At 36.5% G+C, this 12,194-nt stretch overlaps 1 long non-coding RNA gene across 1 annotated transcript in view; it reads left to right on the forward strand.

The window, feature by feature from the left end:
- LOC134484741 (uncharacterized) overlaps positions 1–8,488 on the forward strand; it is a 74,424-nt gene extending 65,936 nt beyond the window's left edge. Inside the window, exon 4 of the long non-coding RNA XR_010062477.1 lies at positions 8,357–8,488. This is a non-coding gene — a long non-coding RNA (uncharacterized LOC134484741). The remainder of the gene's footprint in view (positions 1–8,356) is intronic.
- The last annotated feature ends 3,706 nt before the right edge of the window (positions 8,489–12,194 follow it).

Genomic DNA, 12,194 nt, shown 5'->3' on the forward strand with positions numbered 1-12,194 from the left:
TTTGAGACATGCAGTCATGACAATCCTGCAGCATGCTATGTAGACCAGACTGGCTTCAAACACAGGGATCATCTTTCCTCTGCCTTCTGTATCCTGGCATTAAATATGTGCCATGCCTAGTATAAGACTAGTTTAGTCAATGGGAGCTTTCTATATGATACAACCTCTTCTACTTTGCTGTCTCTGTCATTACACTAATTACACTTACTTCTACTGCACAGATTTGTTGTAAAATGAAAAGATACAAAACACAAGGCAAATGTCACATAATAATAGTTGACATCTATGGAATGTTTAAAACATTAAGAGTTTACTTTGTTCTTGGTACATTTACATGTAAAATAGTTTAAATCATTATAATAGCTTCATGAATTTAAATTATTATGCCTATGTTGATGGAGAAAACAAGAGCACAGAAAGGTTGAGGAATTTGCTCTGGATTATTGAGCTAAATGTAACATTTGGTTGGCCTGGCCTTGTACTTGAAGGTACCCATCTTCCTCTGCCTCCACACCTGGCTGCAACTTTTATAACTGTGCACGAAGCTGGTGCTCTCAAGTACTATGTTGCTTATATGCCCATTCACACCACTCGGGAACACTATTGATCTCCACTTCCTACAATTCTGATATTCAAACACTTTAGCTCTGCAAATTAAAGCTCTTAAAGACATCTACTCTCCAAATTACTTTTCCCAAACCTATGCTACACTACTCCCACTGACAGTCCTAATGCATCTTACCTTTTAAAAAGTGGGTTTTTTCCCAGCACCTACTGTGCTCTTTCATTTCATCTCAACCAAATTATATTTCCTTAATTTATATAATCATTTTTTTAAAAAAATATTTAGTAACTTAAAAATAACAGGTCAGAAAAAGTGTTGCTTTGAAATCAAATATATAAATCAAATATCAAATCCTAGTAGGAGAAATTATTTGATTTAGAATTTCTGGTTCTCAGTTTCCTCTTGGTCAATAGAAATATCATCTGTTCTCATACTGTTCTAAAAGAAAAATGCTTAAAATGATAAGTTATTAGGAAAATGCAACTTAAAAACTAAGACAATACCTCACATCCACTTGGATGGACGTAAAAGCACCCTCATACATTACTGGTAGTAATGGAAAGCGGTATAACCTCTATAGAAGAAAATAAGATGCTTTCCTATAAAGTAAAACATGCCCCAAGCCTGCACACCTACTTGGGTTCCATTTCTCGCCCCAATAGGAGGGAAACAACTCACCTACGTCACCCGTACAGTGTTTTCTGATCAATACATGTGAGCCATAGCAAGCACATGCCCATAGGTCCTAATATCATAATATAAACAATGAAAAATTTTAAGTTTAGAAGACCCAAAGAGTCTATGAATGGACGAATGGATAAACAAAAAGTGATATGTGGAACGTAGTACGGATTGATGCCACAACATAAATGAATATTGAGAACACACTAAGTGAAAATGCCACAAGACTTCAATCACATGGACTATCTACTGGAGGTATATCCATAAAGACAGAAAAGTTCTGTAGTTGTCGACAGCTGGAGCAATAGAAATTTGTGACTGGGCTCCCTTCTAAGACAATAAAAGGTTTAGGTAGATTGTATAACAATATTGACATCTTCTTGTAAAATAGTTAATTCTGAGGTCAAAATACAGCTTAAGCAAGCATGACAAAGTGAGTTTGCACCATATAAAAACAGGCTTTGTCATAGATACTTATAATTTAGTGCTGTATCATGAAGCCAGTCATGCCGGCAAAGTTCACTAACCAGCAGCCTAGCAAAATAATCAGCCTCAAGTTCAGTGAGCAACCTGGCCTAAGGGAATAAAGCAGGGATAAGAAAGACATCTGTTATCCTCTTTTGGGCTTTTTCATGTACACATGCTGGGTATACCTGTATACAGGAATCTGACACACACACCCACACACACACACACACACACACACACACACACACACAAAGAAAGAGTGTTCATCTTTTATACACTTCATTTCACTAAAAGAAGTAATTACAAAGTGGGAAAGTAATAAAATATTGAAGTTGACATTGAAATTCCATCTTAAGATTAACTGTTTTAACTGTTTGCCACTCACGGATTTGCTCCAACATTCCAAAATTTCTAATTCTGTCTGGTCAACTTGACATAACGTAGAGTGACCTGGGAAGAGGTACCCCTATTGAGAATGTGTTGTGACTGTGTCTCTGGGAGACGGTCTTGACTGATGGCTGATGTGAGAGGGCCGCAAAAAAACTCAAGTAATTATGGAATAAGCTGAGTTCATAGAGTTTCTATCTAAGAATAAGAATACCACCTCTGTGAATAATGGATCCATATAATAAAAGCTGCATACTGTTCTATTCTAAACTCTCACATAGTTTAAAATCTTAGTGAGAGGATACTAACATTCATTAGCATCTTTTGGGCTAAGTGATGTTTTATGTTTCTTGCTGTGTATAATTTTATTTTCACAGTAAAAACATACATGATTTTACAGGAGCTAAATGAAGAAACAGAGTTAAATCAAGTGCTTCATCTAAGGACACAAATATTTAATTTCAGTAATCTGGTTCCAGAGCCTTCTGGACTTGTATGTAAAATATTTACAAATCAGAACATGTCTGTGAACTCAAAAAAAAAAAAAAAAAAAAACAATGCCCCAAACAGAAGCCTATTCTATATCTTTTCATTATAATCTTTGCTGCATTGAGTCCAGTTGGTGGATATGTTTTCTTTTGTTGTTTTGGGTCCTAAATCACTGTTGAAACTCATCACAAAACAGTGCCTGCGCTTTACATCCCTTTCCAGCCATGGTAAGTAAGCACTGTCTTCTAATACGAATTGTCAATCTTTTTGTGAGCTAAATGAAATAAGTGTATTTTTGGAGTTTGGCTTCTTTTGTTTATTTTTAAATGGTTAGTTTCATGTTCTATAAACCTCAGTTATAAACTTTCATCTGTGTCTCTGTATGTGGCTTCAGTTCATTCCTCTCTCTTCTCCACACCATCCCATTGGGAAAAAAACAAAACAAAACATCTATTACGTTGTTGATAGAACTTTGTATTGTTCCAGTTTGGGGACATAAACATAGTACAGTTACTAATGTTCTCGAGTGCTTATTCGTAGGTCTATGCACTTATCTCTATTCCTAGAGATGGTTCATAGGTTACTGCCCACAAACATAGGTTACCTCTGTTTTGGTAAATAGTGCCTAGCAACACTCTGAAGTGCTATGCCTACCTTTCACTTCCAGTATTACTGCCAAGATGTGCCACTATACAGAGCAACACAACTCCTGTACACTCCAAATATATGGCTATGTGAGAGGCTTCTAGGCTGCTACTGTTGTAGGCACATTGGCACAAAATTATTTCTTTGTATTGTAGCCTCTTAGTTTGTACATTTATAAAAAACAAAATAATTAAAATGATTTAACATTTTACATATACTAACAATTATTCTCAAAAAGTATTTCAACAATCAATAGTCCTACCATTAATTTACAAGTGCTTATTTTATACACTTATGTCTACTGCAATTGTTAACTCATAAGTGAAATCTGGCATAATTTGATTATTTTAAATTGAGCAAAGGTTAATAGAAGAAAAACTGAAAAACAAAAAGCTGTATAGAAAAAATTATTTTTATGAAATTAAAACTCTGGGAAATGAGATTTTTTATTGAAAATTATTGAACACTAGGTCATGTTCCCTTGAGAGACCATAGCAATTTTTCACATAATTTTTATATGAATGCAAAATGAAAAGAATCTTGCTTGTACTTGCTTTACCGCTGCTGTGTTTCTCTCTGACTCTCAACAGTGCTATCTTCTCAGTACCTTAGTGGAGTTAAATAAAGACAGACAGCTGGCCTTATCTGTTTACCCTCCCCCTCACCAATACTCACAAAAATCAAACAAAAAAAGGTTCTGAGGTTAGAGTGTAATGCACAATGTTAGATATATAAACTGCATGCATTAAAAATAAACTCAGAGTAATACAGTCTATGTTTACTAAAAACTTAGCTTGTCAAATAAGTTAAAAAATAAAAAAAAAACCCAAAATCTCCCTTTCCTTTAATTCACATGAAAAGAAAGAAATCTGCTTTTTTCCTGACTTATTTAACTCTTAAGGATTGACTTCTCCTAGTTTTTCAGTACTGGGGACTGAACTCAGGAGTCCATTTGAGACAGGCAATCATTTTGCTACTGAACTACATAACCCTCTCCTTCCTCTGTACGCCCAAACACTTTTTTTTTTTGTCTAAAGACTCATGGGGGTCAAGGGCAGTTCCTATGTGTTCAAGTCACATAAAGGTGACTTGCGGGTTTACTGGGGAGATAGCACAGTGAGCAGAGAGCTTAAGGTGCAAGTGTGAGGATTTGAGTTTGAATGCAAGGAATCCTCATAAAAATCAAGATTTTATAACATGAATCTATAATCCTTGTGCTCCAGCCACTGGATAGCAGGGGGAGATAGGAGAATATTAGACACCTATAGGCCAGCTTGACTGGCATAGCCGAGGTAAACAATAGAGAAACCCAGAGTCAAAACAAAAGGGAACAATGCCTGCCTTGTTCCTCTGATATTCTAACTGTGCAGGGGCTCACATTTACATTTATGGATAATACAAAAACTTCAGGTTCTAAGTTCCTTATAGATGAACAAATAAAGATAAATTTATAATAATCCTGTATATTTAAGGTACTGAGTTCATTGAATAGATGAGGAAACTGCTGTAGAAAAGAAGAATTTTCCATTGGACCAAAACAATCCAACAATGGTGGACCTGGAACTGAAAGTCAGACCGAGTTCTGCTCTTTCCATGGCAGCTTGGTAATCTGGTTGGTCGTGTGTACTGTAGACGTTTCATGTATCCTAGACACGTACACTATAATTACCCTACATGCACAGAAACTGGTTAAAAATTATCATAACTCTCAGCAATATTAAATTGTATGATTTGTGTGAATAATACTTTTTAGCAACTAGTGGGAAGGAGGACCTTGAAGTTTTGGTTGTAATGGCTGACCTGTCTTTCTAGCTACAAAACTCTAATAATACAATGAAAACATACAGTTAATTGGAAAGTTCTTGCAATGCCTTGCAAATAGGTTTATAACTTTGTGATATAAAGTAGGCAATTCTGAGGAAAAAGCATCCAAGAAATAATAAAGTTCTGTACATCACTTAATTTCAATTGGTTTTTCTCTTCAATCCATTCATACTTCTCCAAATATTGTTAAACTTCTCTTATGCTGCATGTCGTATTCTAGTGATTAGAGACAAAAGTCCAGCAATAAAGGTGTTTGGGACCAAGTCCAACTATTTCTTACATATTAGTGGCAAGTAGAGACAGGAGTATGTGATGCACTGTCATGTCACAAGCATCTGAAGAAAACTAATATGGCTAAAGGGATAGAAAAATAGAGAGGAGACCATTTTAATGTAGTGTGCTCACTGAATGCCTCACTGATAATACAGCATTAAACAGAGATCTAAATGAAGGGAAAGAATAAGGCAAATTGACACCCTGGGAAAGAGCTCCCTAAGCAACAGATGTGTCCAAAGACTAATGGATTCAACTGAATGAACATGGGGAGAAAGACAAGATAGGAAGTAACCAACAATTAAGGTGCAACATCATTGAACATACTGTTTACTATGGAGGGGGAGGGTTTGAAGAAAGGGGAACAGAAGGAAACCACATTGCACAGACTTGTGGTTAGAAAAAGCTCAGGGTAGATGCACACTGTTGTAGGATAAACAAGAAACAACTCTTGAGACAAAGATAGTAATAATGGATGGAGTGAATAGTGATAAAATTCAAAGAATATGAAGACACAGTAAAAAGATTTCATGTTTGTGTAAGTGATAAACTACGAAGGATGTTTTTTGGAAACGAAGTGTTGGCCAAAAGTAAACTATCATGTGTGCTGTCCCCAGCGAGTAGTATTACTAATAGTAACAGTTAGCAACTGACTCTAACACTGTGACAAAAGTGATGTGCCTTCCTACAGACCTGAAGGGTTCAGGTTATCAAGAACTAAATTCTTTACAAACATGAGCCAAAAGGAATAAATCCATGAGCTCTCAGGAAAACAACTGTGCCCTTCCCAAAACCAGGCTTTTGGAGTATGGTTCTCTGACTACCAGGAACCATAACAAGCAGGGAAGTACAGATGCTTCTGAGAGGTTCCTGTTCCTGATTACCATATGTGGAAGGCTCTGACAAGGCTATCTCTTCAGCGATCCCACTCAACTCCTACCCAGGAATGACTGAGCTTTCCCATTGTCGACATATTTCTTCCTTTTCTTATACCAAGACAGAAAGCCACTTTCCTTCTCCCCATGTCTGATATCATCATGCTCTTTGTTCTCTTTCCCAAATGCCTGTTTACTCTGAATTGGAAGCAAATTAGTAAACCTTAGAGATACTGAAAGAATATCAATGAGGCAGTTGCAGACACAACAACACTTTTGACATCACAGCCGAAGCAATGGCTCTCCAGGATACAAGACATTTTTCAGGGAAGGTGTAATGATGATGTCACTGAGAACTGCCATAGCCTACCTGGGGAACAGCTTTCCCTTATATTAATCAGATTCGAGTGTGCCCTTTACAGGAGTGTTTCCAGTGACACAGTGAAAACCTATACACACTATAACTCTCTGAAGGTAGAGACTTCTTTTTGCTTCATTAGTGGTTACATGCTCTGAATGGAAAAACTTTGTCAGGGGCTTGGCATAGGTAGAAAAATTTTAGGAACATAAGGTGGAGGAGATTCTTCTGGATATTTCTATTTCCAGGTATATTCCTGTGAGATACAGTTCAATTTGTTAGGTTTTCTCTGTTTCCCAAAGACCAGGATTTTCTTTGCAGACTTTTAATTGAATGAAAATTGTATTACGTTTTCCTATTGTACATTCCTTGGTATAGGACTCTATATATTTTTTCCCGTATGTGAACTTAAATATTCCTCTTTTCAATTCAATTTTTTCCAATGATTTTGGTAACAAAGGGGGTCAATTTTAGAGTGAATATAACAGTGTAAATATTGTGTACTCTTTTCAAAAGATAAACTCCCAAATCCTTATTTTTTCCTAAAATTACCAAACATCAGTAACGCAAAGGACAACATAGACTATAGAATACAGTATTGTAGTTCCATTAGATATCAGTTTCTTATATCTACCTTCCTGTGTTCCCTCGGCCAGTCTTGAGGGTTTTGGATGTTTTACCATGATTCTTTCTTTAGGCCAAACATAAGATTAAGGAGGATGGGAAGGGAGAGGAATGGGTGAGGTCCAGGTATACCTCAAATTTAATAGGTTCTTAAGAACAGGAGGGAGTCTATTTGGCATTGTCATTTGTTGATTCTACATTCTTGAGCTAATTGTGCAGTATCCATGGTAATATTCCAACTAATGTCATAATTGTAGAAGCCACCAAATATATATCCAGTATATATCAGTACATATATATATATATATATATATATATATATATATATAGTGTAACAAATCTAGATAAGATAGATGAACGTAATAAGTGCATTCTTCCAGGAACTAGATATAGATCCTTCCTGAGAGACGCAGCTAGAGCATGTCAAATACAAAAGTGAATGCCAGTGGCAAACCAGTGAACTGAAAACGGAACTCTTGTTGGTAGATTTTGAGTAAGGATTACAAGGGCTGAAGGGGCTTTCAACTCAATAAGAACAAAGATGCCAACAAACCTGGTACTAAACCAATGTTCAAAGACTGTACATGGACAGACTTATGTCTCCATCTGCATATGTAGCAGAGCAAGGACTTGTACGGCACCAAAGGAAGGAGAAGCCCTTGGTCATCCATAGTTTTGACTCCTAGTGAATGGGGAAGTCAAGGGGTAATAAGTGTGGTTATAGAGGCATAGGAGGGGGACTGCTTAGGGATCTTATGGAAATGAAACTGAATAGAAACATAACATTTGAAATGAAAATATATAAATATTCAATTAGGGGTAGGAGATTTGCTCAGTGGTGGAGTACTTGCCTAGCAAGTGCAAAGCCCTGGGTATGGTCCCCATCTCTGAATAAAAGAAAAGAAAAAAAAAAGAAATATCCAACTAAAAAGGCAAAAAAAAGTTAAAAATTAAGAAATAATACAAAAGAGAACTGCCTGCTAATCACACCTATTGACTCAGGAATCTAATGATTCACTGTCAGGGAATGGTAGTCAGAGTAATTCTAGTGGAAAGAGTAAGATGATCAAACATCGACTAGAAGTACTTCTTTCTCCTAGATATCAGTGCATGGAGGAGTTTACACTGAGCTGAGGATATAAAATTTGTCTTTCTCTTCTTCCTTAGGATGTTTTACTATGGGGCAACAAAAATAAATGTGATGAGCTCTCAGAAAAACAATGGACCCCTTCCCAACAACTGGCTTTTGGAATAAAGAAATGAATGATATAAACTCTCTGCCTTCCAGCAACCATAACAAGCAGGCAAGTCCAGATGCTTCTGAGAGGCATCTTGCTCCTGAATCCCATATGTGGAATACTCAGATCAAGTCTATCTGTTTAGTGAAACCACTCAATGGCTATTCAGGCCCCACTGAGTTTCTCATGAACCATATTTTTCTTCCTTTTTTTATACCAAGACAGAATTCAAGCTTCCTTCTCTCCATCTCTGACATTATCATCCTCTGTGTTCTCCCTCCCAAATGGCTGTTTACTCTGAATTAGTGGCCAAATAGTAAACACTATTGCTACTGAAGGAACATCCAAGAGGCACATGCGGACACAACAACACTTTTGACATCACTGAAGAAACTAGGGCTCTCCAGGGTACAAGAGATTTTTCAGGGAGGGTCTAATGGTGATGCCACTGAGAACTGCAATGGCCTACCTTCTAAACAGCTTTATTTACATTGAAGAGATTTGAGGGTCCCCTTTCCAGGATGTCTCCTGTGACACAGAGGAAACCTTTACGTATTACATCTCTCTAAAGCTAGAGACTTCTCTTTGCTTCATTATTGGTTACATGTTCTGAATGGAGAAAGTTAGTCAGTGGCTTGACATGGGTAGAAAATATGTGTGGAGGAGATTCTTCTGGATAATAATTTTTTTCCCAGGTTGATTCCTGTGACATGCAGTTCAATTTTCTATGTTATCTCTCTTTCCAAAAGGCCAGTATTTTCCTTACAGATCTTTAATTGGGTGAATATATTACTACATTTTTTCACTGTACATTCCTTGCTATATATATATATATATATATATATTCCTGAATGTGTACTCAAAAATTCTGTTTTCTAATTCAATTTTTGCAATGACGTAGGAAATGAAGAGGCCCCAGCCATAGCATGAATATACCAGTGTATATATTGTGTACTACTTGAAAAGATAAACTCCATAATCCTATTTTATCAAAAATTTACTAGACATCAGTAAAGAAAAGGAAAACATGGATTATAGAATGTGGATCTGTATCCATATTAGATATCAGTTCTCTAATATCTACCTCCTGTGTTCCCAAGGGCAGAATTGAGGCTTTTGGATATTTAACCATGATTCTTTCTTTAGGCCAAACATAAGATTCAGTAGGATGGGCATGCAGAGGAATCGGTGAGGTCCATTGAATCCTTTACATCATTACCTCATTGGTTTCATAATACCATGAGGGTTTATATTTGGCATTGTTCTTTGTCGATTCCAAATCTTTGATCTAGTTTCCCAGAATCCAAGTTAAAATTCCACCAAAGCTCATAGTTGTAGGAGACAGCAAAAGTGTATATATACATATATATATATATATACATATATATATATATATATATATATATATATATATATATTCAGCCACCAAATCTAGATAATGCAGAGAAGTGTCACTGAGAGTAACAAGATATAATTCTTTTCTGAGAGACACGGCTAGAGCTTGTCAAATGAAGAAGTGAATGGTAGTGGTAGACAAGTGAACTTTAAACCTACCCCTTTTGGTAGATTTTAAGAAAGGATTACAAGAGCTGAAAGACTTTCAAAACCATAAGAAAAATAATTCAAATGAAGCAGAGATTTCTGTTACTAAACCAATTGTCAAAGACTGTATATTGACATACCTACGTCTAAACTGCATATGTAGCAGAGGATTGCCTTGTTTGGCACCAATGGAAGGAGAAGCCCTTGGTCCAATCTAGCTTTGACTACTAGTTCAAGAGAATGTCAAGGGGCAGTAAATGGGGTTATAGAAAATGGGAGGGTTCTCGGTAGGGAACTTATGGCAGGAAACTGGGAAAGAAAATAACATTTGAAATAAATATATAATCAATAATTTTAAAAGAGCAATGAATTTGTCTAAAAAATAAAATAAAAATGAAAGAAGAAAAAGAGAAGAAAACTGCAAGCTAACACACCTATTGACTCAGAAATCTAAAGGGTCACTGTCAGGCAATGATAGTCAGAGTAATACTAGTGGAAAGACTGACATGATGAAATATCAAGTCAAAGCACTTCTCTCTCCCAAATATCAGTGTCAGAGATAAACTGCACTATAGGAATCCAAATCAACGAGGAATTTCCTCTGAGCTGAGGACAAAATACTTGTCTTTCCTCCCTTCTTCCTCAGGACCTTTTTCTTCTGGGCAAAACAAATAAAAGCCATGAGCTCTACGGAACAACGGTGCCCATCAAATAACCTGACTTTTGGGATAAAGCTGTTAATGATATAAACTCTCTGACTTCCAGGAACCATAAGAAAAAGGGAAGAACAGATGCTTTTGAGAGGCACCCTGCTCCTGATTCCCATATGTGGAAAGCTCAGATCAAGGCTATCTCTTCAGAACACACTTAACTAATACCCTGGACTCACTGAAATTTCCCATGGACGAAGAATTTTCTTTTATACCAAGAGAGAAAGACAACTTCCATCTCCCCATCTCTAATCTCTTCATCCTCCCTGTTCTCCCTCCCAAATTGTTGTTTATTCTGAATTATCAGCCAAATAGTAAACCCTAGAGGTACTGAAGGTATATCTGTGAGTTGCTGTCATGCCAAAACTTGTGTCATCACCGAAGAATTTCAAACTCTCCAGGATAGAAGAGATTTTTCAGGGCAGGCCTAATGATGGTGTCTCTGAGAATTCCATGGCCTAACTGCTAAACAGCTTTCCTTACATTGACCAGATTTGAGGGTGCATTTTCCAGGAGTGTATCATGTGACACAGTGGAAACCTTTATGTACTACATCTCTCTAAAGCTAGAGACTTCTCTTTGTTCATTATTGGCTACATGCTCTGAATGGAGGAAGTTATTCAGAGGCTTGGCAGAGGTAGAAATGATCTAGGTACATAAAGTGGAGGAGATTCTTAAGGATAATAATTTTATTCCCAGTTCCATTCCTGTGACATACCGTGCTATTTCCTAGGTTTTCTCTATTTCGCAAACGCCAGTATTTGCACCACACAACTTTAATTCACTAAATATTGTATTACATTTTCTTATTGTACATTCTATGATAGGGGATTTTTATATATTCCTGTATGTGTACTCAAAAATGGTATTTTCCAATTCAGTTTCATGCAATGATTTTGGCAAAAAAGGGGGCCAGGCTATAATGAATACAACAGTTTAAATATTGTGTACCTACTTCAAATTATAAACTCCCAAATTCTTATATTTTCCAAAAATTCGAGATATCAGTAAAACAAAGGACAGCATGGACTATAGACTGTGGTTCTGGAGTCCCATTACATATCAGTAATGTAATATCAAAATTCCTGAGTTCCCAGAGACACACTTGAGGGTTTTGGATATATTTCCTTGATCCTTTCTTCAGGCCAAACATAACATTCATGAGGATGGGCAGGGAGAGGAATGGCTTGAGGACTAGTTAAAACTCAACTTCAATAGTTTCATAAGAACAGGAGAGAGTCTATTTGGAATAGTCATTTTTGGATTCTACAATCTTGACCTAGTTTCCCAGAATCCATGTTAAAGTTCCACCTAACATCATACCTCTTGGAGCCAACAAAAGTATGTGTGTGTGTGTGTGTGTGTGTGTGTGTGTGTGTGTGTTTCTGTGTGTGTGTGTGTGTCTGTGTGTGTGTGTGTATATATATATATGTATATATATGTATATATATATATATATATAATCAGACAACAAAATTAATTAAGATTAATGAAGCTAAGAATCGCACGCTGCCG

The sequence above is a fragment of the Rattus norvegicus genome, assembly GCF_036323735.1.
Source record: "Rattus norvegicus strain BN/NHsdMcwi chromosome Y unlocalized genomic scaffold, GRCr8 chrY_unlocalized_4, whole genome shotgun sequence".
Taxonomy (NCBI): domain Eukaryota; kingdom Metazoa; phylum Chordata; class Mammalia; order Rodentia; family Muridae; genus Rattus; species Rattus norvegicus.